Source organism: Hyaena hyaena, unplaced genomic scaffold, assembly GCF_003009895.1.
Source record: "Hyaena hyaena isolate Hyena2069 unplaced genomic scaffold, ASM300989v1 scaffold_379, whole genome shotgun sequence".
Lineage (NCBI taxonomy): Eukaryota > Metazoa > Chordata > Mammalia > Carnivora > Hyaenidae > Hyaena > Hyaena hyaena.
In genome coordinates, this window is record NW_024081011.1 from 1,244,365 (window position 1) to 1,253,651 (window position 9,287).

Here is a 9,287-nt window from a genome sequence, read left to right on the forward strand (position 1 = left end):
TACAGGATGAACTTGACAGTCTACATTACAACGTTACATTTTATTCAATGATTAATATGCCTTGATTTAAGCACGGGACAGCTGTGATTAATTTCTTCATAAGTAAATGTAGAGGTGTGGGTCACAATATGAATAGAGAAAAATATGGAAATTATTTTGCAATTGATTTTCTTTTCAGGGCCTTTGCTGAGTGCATATGTCATCTTGAGCTAATAAGTAATCTTATTTGGTCCTAGTTCCCTATTTTGTAAAATGAGGAAGTTGGATTAAAAATTTTCTTTAGCATTCCAAAATACAATGATTTTATGACATTTGACATTTATATGCTTATATTTTTTTGTTAATTTAATGCAAGTATGTCTCATTCTAAATTACCTTTCATGAAAACTTGGATTAAAAATAAATCTTTATTTTAAATGTATAACCAGAACTTGTTACTCACTGCCATTTTGGGAATTATTTTGCAAATCAAATAATCATTATTATAAAATGAATAAGCCTAAAATTATCTGACTTATGATTTTGTATCTAACTATGACCAATTTTCCTGAAACAGGACCTTACTGATATTGATATTGATATTGATATTGCTAATGATATTGAATGGAGTATATGATGTTTGTTTAATAGTAATGAAAACATTTAAAAACTGAGCATCACTGGATGGTAGAGTTGGAACAGAGTTTACAGCTCATGGACTCCAGTTTGTAATTGTATAAATGGAAAAAATGGAAAACCCAGCGAAGCAAAATGGGGACAGAGCTGGGATTTACTCTGAGTCTCCACTCTTCACACACACACACACACACACACACACACACAAGGCAAATAAATAGCACATGTGAACACGCACACACTTTCACATACCCACATGGGGAGCTGAGCAGGACCTGTCACAACAAAAATCAGTAGTCTGACTCAGTGACACTATCTGTGTACATTTAGTATAAACTAAGGAATGTCAAACAAGTACTTACAATGTGTGTAAATATTAGCACAAATTTTGCCTTTGGATTTACACTAGAAAGTGAAGAAATTTGTCCAGGAAAATGATTTTTTTAAAAAGTGACTTTCGGGGCGCCTGCATGGCCTAACTAGTTAGGCAGTTGGGCCTCCAACTTTGACTCAGGTTATGATCTCAGGGCTCATGAGTTCAAGCCCCGCATCGGGCTCTATGCTGACAGCTCAGAACCTGGAGCCTGCTTGGGATTTGTCTTTTTCTGTCCCTCCCCTGCTCTCATTCTGTCTCTCTCTCTCAAAAATAAACATAAAAATAAATAAATAAATAAAGTGACTGCCAAGGAAACAACACTCATTAGCCAACTCTTGCTTATCTTCTGCTCAAATGACAGGGCCTTCAATTCTGTTGGTTGTTTCCTTGCACCCACTGGTACCTCTGTTCCCTTTTGTCTACAACCTTAAGCATGTCTGCCAGGAGAAAAAGTTTGTTTAGGAGCCAGACAGCGGAAAGTATTATAGACTTAATTCTGGCCTTCAGAGATGCTTTTTGGAAGTCACTTTTTGTGCTAGATACTAACATTTCCCCTTAAATCCTGATCTGGTGTTCCTGATGAAGAACGTGGCACTAACCTAAGCCTACTCTCCCTAGTTTCAAGGGGTCATTATACTTAAAGTCTGTGTTATATTAGATGACATAGCAAACTTGGTGTTATGTGTATCTGGCAGGACAATTTATTACCTTGATTTAAAAAAAGAATGCTTCCAACAGGGAGAGAACTGAAGGAAATTAGTTGCCCAATTTCTTCATCTGTTTTCGTTTATCTTGCTCTTCTGCAAGGAAGGCATTTCATTTCATCTACCAAGTGGTAATAGACAATGAATAAAATGGCAATTATCTGCATAATTCACCCCCCCAACTAAATACATTTCTTTGTATCATCCCCAAAGTGCTGAGTACAGTCTCTTATATAAAGGCACTTAGAAGATACTTTAAAAAATGAATACACGAATTAATGAATGAATAGCCCCCCAAATATCCAGAAACTGATGACAAAGTGTTTTTGTTTGTTTGTAATTTGCATCGTCTGAAACAACTGACTCTATTCTCTACCTCCCTTTTCTAACACAGTCATGATCTAAGAGAAACAATCTCCTTTCTGTAGAGCTCTTTAGGCATGCCTGATTTGTATTCTCCAATTAAATTGTAGCTGCAAATCTCCACATGAACTCTGGGTAGACCGAGCAGTAGCCAAGACACTTTCTGCCAAGAAAACACAGGCTTAAGTTTCAAAATTCCAGTGCTCCAATTCTAGTTGTGACACCAACTGGTTATGTGACCTCAAAGAAGTTTCTTGACATGCTTATGCCTCAGTCTAGCCCATCTCTTAGGTGGTGGTGGTGGTGGCAGATTATACCTGTTATACCTACTTCACAGGGTTGTTGTGAAGTTCAAATGAAATAATAAATGTAAAAATGCTTTGAAGTTTTCAAAGGACTATGTAAATATAAGGTATTATTATAGGCAGATGTATTTAAAATCAATTACCTGGTTCAAGGGACTTTAGCCTAAACAACCTGTTTTACTACTTATTGTTTCAGAAAGCAAACAGGTTTATCTCTCCCTGCGTGTGCATGTGTGCAGCAACTCACCCTGCTGCTTCCAATTTAACAGCTTTGAGGCTCTGAGGCTTTCCCCTGGACTAGAGAAAAGGCATCTGCAGTTGAATATGAAGCGCTAAAAATTTATCTTGGAGACTGCTCCCCCATTCCTTCTCCCAAATTTACCTTTTTAAAGAAGCTCTCAGAAAAGTAAACTCAGTGAAGCACAACAGCCTTTCCATACTACATATTGTCATGTACCTAATCAAAGGGGTTAGAGGAGCCGTTCATTTGAAACTCTGCCATCCTATGTACGTTTTGAGCACCCTTTTACGCCGGGCCTATCTAGAAAGTACTTGGGGAACAGAGATGGAAGAACTGACTGAAACTCATGCTAATGAGCTTTTCATTAACTAAGGAGACATAATCAGGACAATACTCAAAGATTCATCAAATATTTTATTAGTACTCTAGTACCTATATGGTTTATTTTAAAGGAATTATCTCAGTTAAATACCCAACAGATCCTTACACGACTGTTTAAGTAATCAGGCCTGATACATTTTCATAACATTAATGAAATATCATCCTTAGTGATCTCCTCCTCTTTTTTAAAAAAGGTACTTATCCTCATTTATTCATTTACCATTTGGTGAGACTTTTTTATTTCTGTTCTTTTTTTTAATGTTTTTTTTATTTATTTCTAGGAGAGAGAGAGAGAGAGAGAGAGAGCGTGAGCAGGGGAGGGTCAGAGAGAGAGGGAGTCACAGACTGAAACAGGCTCCAGGCTCTGAGCTGGCAGTCAGCACAGAGCCCGACGCGGGGCTCGAACCCACAACCGCGAGATCATGACCTAAGTGAAAGTCGGACGCTTAACCGACTAAGCCACCCAGGCGCCCTGATCCATTTGGTGAGACTTTTAAAGTCATCACAGCTAAATAAATAACTGCCAATAAATGAGCAACTCATAAGCAAACAACCACTATAAAAAAGATACTCTGAATGAGAAGTACACTTGCAGGTAGGACATAAAAACTCAGACAAATTAAAAAAACTTACACAAAATCAATTTAAGTTATCAGTTTCTGTGTAGAAAAACTGTAAAATGAATACGAAGTACGCAAGTGCTGTGTGAAGTCTAAAATATATCAGTTTACCTTTACATGTCATCATATGGTCATAGACCTCAAGATATCAGCTGCTAATCTTTATATGTCCAAATCACCTGATTTAGGGGCACCTAGGTGGCTCAGTTGGTTAAACATCAATTCTTGGTTTTGGCTCAGGTCATGATCTCAGGTCATGATCAAGGCCCACATTGGGCTCTATGCTGACAGTGTGGAACTTGCTTGGGATGCTCCCTCTCTCTCCCCTCTCTCTGCCCCTCCTACACCCTCTCTCTCTTTTGCTTTCAAAATAAATAAACTTAAAAAAGTAAAAATAAAGAATAAAAACAGGTGTTCTAATCCCTATGGCACTATTTCTTTTCTTTTTTTTTTTAAACATTATTGAAAACATTTGTTTAGATATAATCTATGATAAATAAGTCAGTAGAGGTTCCACTCTGCCATCAATTCATCTGGCATCCTGTGCCATTCAGCTGATGAATGTCTGAACAATGTCCCATCCCTCATCCTGGCCAGAGTGCACACCTTCCGTGTTGTTCCAATCCACTGATTGCTTCCAAATCCAGATGACCTTTATCGCCAAAATAAGCTCAAAACACTTGGCTCAGGCATTCCTGGATCTGCACCCCTCTTGAATCCCAGGTAAATCACGAGAGGAATAAAGCCCCAGCAGATGGCAAACTGGCGCCCCTGTAAAGTGCCGGTGCAGCCTCTGCTTGTCCTCTTCGCTCAGCTTTACCATGGTGACAGCCGGAGCAGCAAACTCCCTAGGGCACTATTTCTACAATGTGATCAGTAACTACTTGCCACAGAAATACCTGGGGCTATTTCCTAAAATACTGATTCTTGGGTCCTATCCTTGAATTAGAATCTTTTAGGGTGAGCCCTGGGTTGAGGGTTTTTTAAAGCAGCTTAAGGGATTCTTAAATCCCAAAATTTGGGCACTGCTATTCTTTAGGGACAATGCAACATGAGTAGATTCTCAGAGTCACAATGAGTGAAATGGATGTGCGTCCCTTTTCATTATAAGAAAGGCGTTCAGAGGAGGACTGACCCTGGATTCACTCTTTCTAAGGCATAACTTGGACAAGATACTAAACTTTCTGAGTCCCAGCGTCCTCATCTGTAAGATAATACCCATTTGACCGTGTTATTGTGAGGATTAAATAACATATGGGGAACTTCTGCTCTAATACCTGACATATAATGGAACCTAAGTGCGTGTTCATTCCCTGTCTCCTTGTTCAAAGATGAGTTTAAAGGTGTGTTCTTCTTGTCCAGTCCTTAGTATGCTTGGTAGAGGAATATGAACTACTTGTTTAATGAATGCATTATATGCATTATTTTATTTCATATCTACAATAATTCCTAAGGGTAGGTACTATTATTATTATTTTTATTTTACAGATGAAAGAACTGAGGCTTAAGGAGGGTAAGTAACTTGTCCAGGATCTCAAAGGAAAGCATTAGTGGTGCTGCGATTCAAACGGAGGCTTTCTGACTCCAGAGCCTACCTATTCATTATGGTGTATGTTTTGCATATTCTCTAAGTGCTTAGATAAAGCTTATGAGCCAGTCTCTTGGAAGGAATAAGCAACTGCAAAAGTGGACTTCATAAGCATGCCAGTAATACATTCATCAATAATGAATGTCATCATTTCCTTATTTTAACCATTGGCTGTAACAGATTATGGCATGTAGCAGGTGTTCAAAGTATTTATTGAATGAATGGAAGGCAGAATTCTCACCAGCAACTTTTGAAGCAGCTGGCATATCTAAACCCAAGTTTTAAATTAAAAAAATTTTTTTTGTATGTTTATTTATTTTTGAGAGGAGGGGGACAGAGTGTGAGCGGGAGAAGGACAGAGAGAGGGAAACACAGAATCTGAAGCAGGTTCCTGTGCTGACAGCTCAGAGCCCAATGTGGGGCTTGAACTCATGAATTGCAAGATCATGACCTGAGCCAAAGTCAGATGCTCAACTGACTGAACCCCCCCCTCAGGAGCCCCAACCCCAAGTTTTAAACTGCAAGCCAAACTGGTCTATTTTCCAGATCAGCTTATGTTCTGGCATAAAGCAAATCACTAAATTTCAGAGCTACAGATCATCATATCATTTGCAACAAATAATTCCTGAGCATATGTTGTGAACTATGCACTAGTCTGGCCCTCAGAAGATTTTTTTAAAAACCCAAAAACCTTAAGAAATAGCCTATTCCCTAAACATCTAATTGGGAAATAAAATACAAGTGTATGAAGCAACTAGATTGCAAAATCATCTGGGATAATAGATGTATGAGATAATAAGTGTGAAGATATGAGATAATAAACGTGAAGCTCCTAGAAAAAGGTAAATACTCAGTAAGTATCTGTCTTATTGTCAATAACATTGCTTTCATTTTAATAATTAAGACATAATTATAGTTTTATTATCAATAGGAAGAAATAAAATTTGCTATGCTATCATTTAATGAGTGATTACGTGCCAAGCATTGTGCTTGGCATTTTATGTTTGTTATATTTGATCATTTTATCAATCTTGCTAAATCAGTATTATAATTCTATTTTTCAAATAAAGAAACGAAGCCTCAGGGGGGTCGGACAACTTGCCCAAGCCACACATTTGGTAAGTATACCAGATTCAGGGTAAATAGTAGATACAAAGAGTCCCAAAGGAATCAGGGGAGAGGGAGGTCATTTTTTGCTGGAGAGAGGAGGGAAGACATCTCCGAGTAGGAAGAAGGGCAGGACTGTGACGGGGAAAGATGGAAGAGCAGAGTCTTTGAGGACAGATGTGGCAGGAGCAGAAGTGTGTATGTGAGTTTTCTGAGTCAAGGCCATGCTCACAGTGAATGCATGACCTAAGTCTCTTCACTAAATAAGGACAGAAAAGTATGAGGTGTGTTGGTAGAACAGCAAGTAAACCTGTTTGTCTGGAATGAAGAGTTTGAGTAGGGCAAAGATAGAATTTATGTAGTCCCCAAACCCATAACCCTCAAAACCCAGCCTTCATTTGTTGACAGCCTGTTTTAGTAGTCCAACTTCGAGTTACTTTCCATTAATTCACCCACTTATTTTCATTCATTGAAACAACAGTATTTATCACACTCTTACTATGTGCTAGCTTCTATTCTGAGTGCTAGCGATAGCACAGTAAATAAAACAGACAAAAATCCTTGCACTCATGAACTTTTTTTTAATGTTTTATTTACTTCTGAGAGAGAGAGACAGCATGAGCAGGGGAGGGTCAGAGAGAGAGTGAGACACAGAATCTGAAACAGGCTCCAGGCTCTGAGCTGGCAGTCAGCACAGAGCCCGACGCAGGCTCGAACCCAGGAACCGTGAGATCATGACCTGAGCCCGAAGTCATCCACCCAACCGACTGAGCCACCCAGGCGCCCCTGCACTCATGAACTTTTATTGCACTGGGAAAACACAGATGTTAACTATAAATAAGGTTATTTTCAGATGGTGAGGGCTATGAAGAAAATAAAACAGACTATTGAAAATGACTGGGGTGGGGCGGTTGGGTGTCCAGTTGGTTAGGCGTTCAGCTCTTAATTTTGGCTCAGGTCATGATTTCACGGTTCATAGATTTGAGCAGCACATTGAGCTCTGCACTAACAGCATAGAGCCTGCTCGGGTTCTCTCCCTCCTTCTCTCTGTTTCCCTCCCCCACTCACACTATCTCTGTCTCTCTCAAAAATAAATAAATAAACTTAAACAAATAAACAAAAAAGAAAATGACTAACGTGGAGGCAGGGTGCTGTTAGGATGGCTGAAGAAGGCCTCTTTGAGGAGGTAACATTTGGGCCAAGACCCAAATGATCTGAAGTTATCAGCTGTAGAGAAAAACAAGTTCAAAGAGCATGAGACAGGGGGTGCCTGGGTGGCTCAGCCACTTAAGTGTCCATTTCTTGATCTTGGCTCATATCATGATCTCATAGTTTGTGAGATTGAGCCTAAAATTGTGAGAATGAGAATCCCACTTGCTTGGTATTCTCTCTCTCCCTCTGTCTCTGTCCTTCCCCTACACACATTCTGTCTTTCCGTCTCTCAAAATAAATAAATAAACTTAAAAAAAAAAAAAGGTCACGGGGCGCCTGGGTGGCTTAGTCGGTCAAGCGTCCGACTTTCGCTTAGGTCATGATCTCGCGGTTCGTGGGTTCGAGCCCCGCGTCGGGCTCTGTGCTGACTGCCAGCTCAGAGTCTGGAGCCTGTTTCAGAGTCTGTGTCTCCCTCTCTCTCTGACCCTCCCCTGCTCACGCTGTCTCTCTCTCTCTCTCAGAAATAAATAAAAAACATTAAAAATTTAAAAAAAAGTTCACGAGGCAGCAACAAGCTTGGTATGTCTGAGAGACTGAGAGAAGGGCATGATGGTCAAGCACTGTGAGAAAGGGACAGAAGGGCCCCAGATTTGACCAGAGAGCTGGGCGGGGGCTACATCATATAGGTCTGGTAGATCAGGGTGAGAGTTTGACTTTTGGGTGGATTTTAGCAAAAAAAGGACAGAGTGTCATTTATAGTTTTGAAATTTTATTCTGGCTGCCATATGGAGAATAGACTCTGGAGAGATGTGATCAGACAGAGAAGCGAGTTAGGAAGCTATTAAGGCCATCCACACAAGAAGAAATGGGGTCTTGTTGGAGTGGCTGTGGAGATAAGAAGTGAATGAACTTGGAGATCTGGAGGTAGAGCTGATGTGACTTGCTTTTAGAGTGCACATGGTAGGTAAGGAAATGGAAGGAAAGAGAGGAATCAATCCAGAATGATCTCCAGGGCTTTGGCCGGAGCATTTGGGTGGATGAGGGCACCACTATCTGAGATGGAGGAGAGTTGAGAAGAAGTAGCATGCTAGATAAAGGTGAACACTACCGTTTGATCATGTTAAACTTGAGATGACTCTTTTCCTCCTTCAGAATAGTTATTGTACTCTAATTATCTTGTCAGTTAATTTTTTTTTTTTTTTGGTATTTGTTCATTGTTAACTTCCTCCCCAAAAGAACCTTCAAAAGAACCTTGTTAACCTTATTCCTTGTTGAATGCCAGGGGTCTAGAACTCTGGCACAGAGAATATGCTCACTAAATATTGGGGTTGGTTCAGTCTGTTTCAGTGGTTCTCAAGTATACATCAAAACCTCCTGTACAAACTTATTAAAAGTTCAGAATCAGTCCCCATCCCACCCCCTCCCCACTATGACTCTGCTTTAATAGTTGTACTCAGGAAAATGTATATTTGCCAGTACTATAGATGGCCAGTGGTCTATAGTTGAAACCAGTGATTTAGATATATTAGTGTTCATTCGTACATTTACCTTAGAAACCATATTTCAGCACCATCCCAAAAGGTTACAAAGTATGGCTTCATAGAATTCAATGGTGTTCTTAAATACAGTCAAATCATAAGGTGTTGGTTTAAATGCTTTTGAGAGAAAACCATTGAAAGAATCCTGAGGTTCCTCCCATCTCATTTGACTTATATGCTATCACTGGAGCCCAGGAAGGAGTCTCTTAGGAGAGTCCTTCATGTAAAGAAAGATAGCTCCCTAAGTGCTGGGCCAATCCTTATCTTTTATCATACCTCCCATGTGTCTGAGCCCCA

The 9,287-nt window shown here is 39.7% G+C and overlaps 1 pseudogene; it reads right to left on the bottom strand.

Annotated features, from left to right (window-relative positions):
• Positions 1-4,219: 4,219 nt before the first annotated feature.
• On the bottom strand, positions 4,220-4,428 carry LOC120244292 (annotated as a pseudogene).
• Between the last annotated feature and the right edge of the window lie 4,859 nt (positions 4,429-9,287).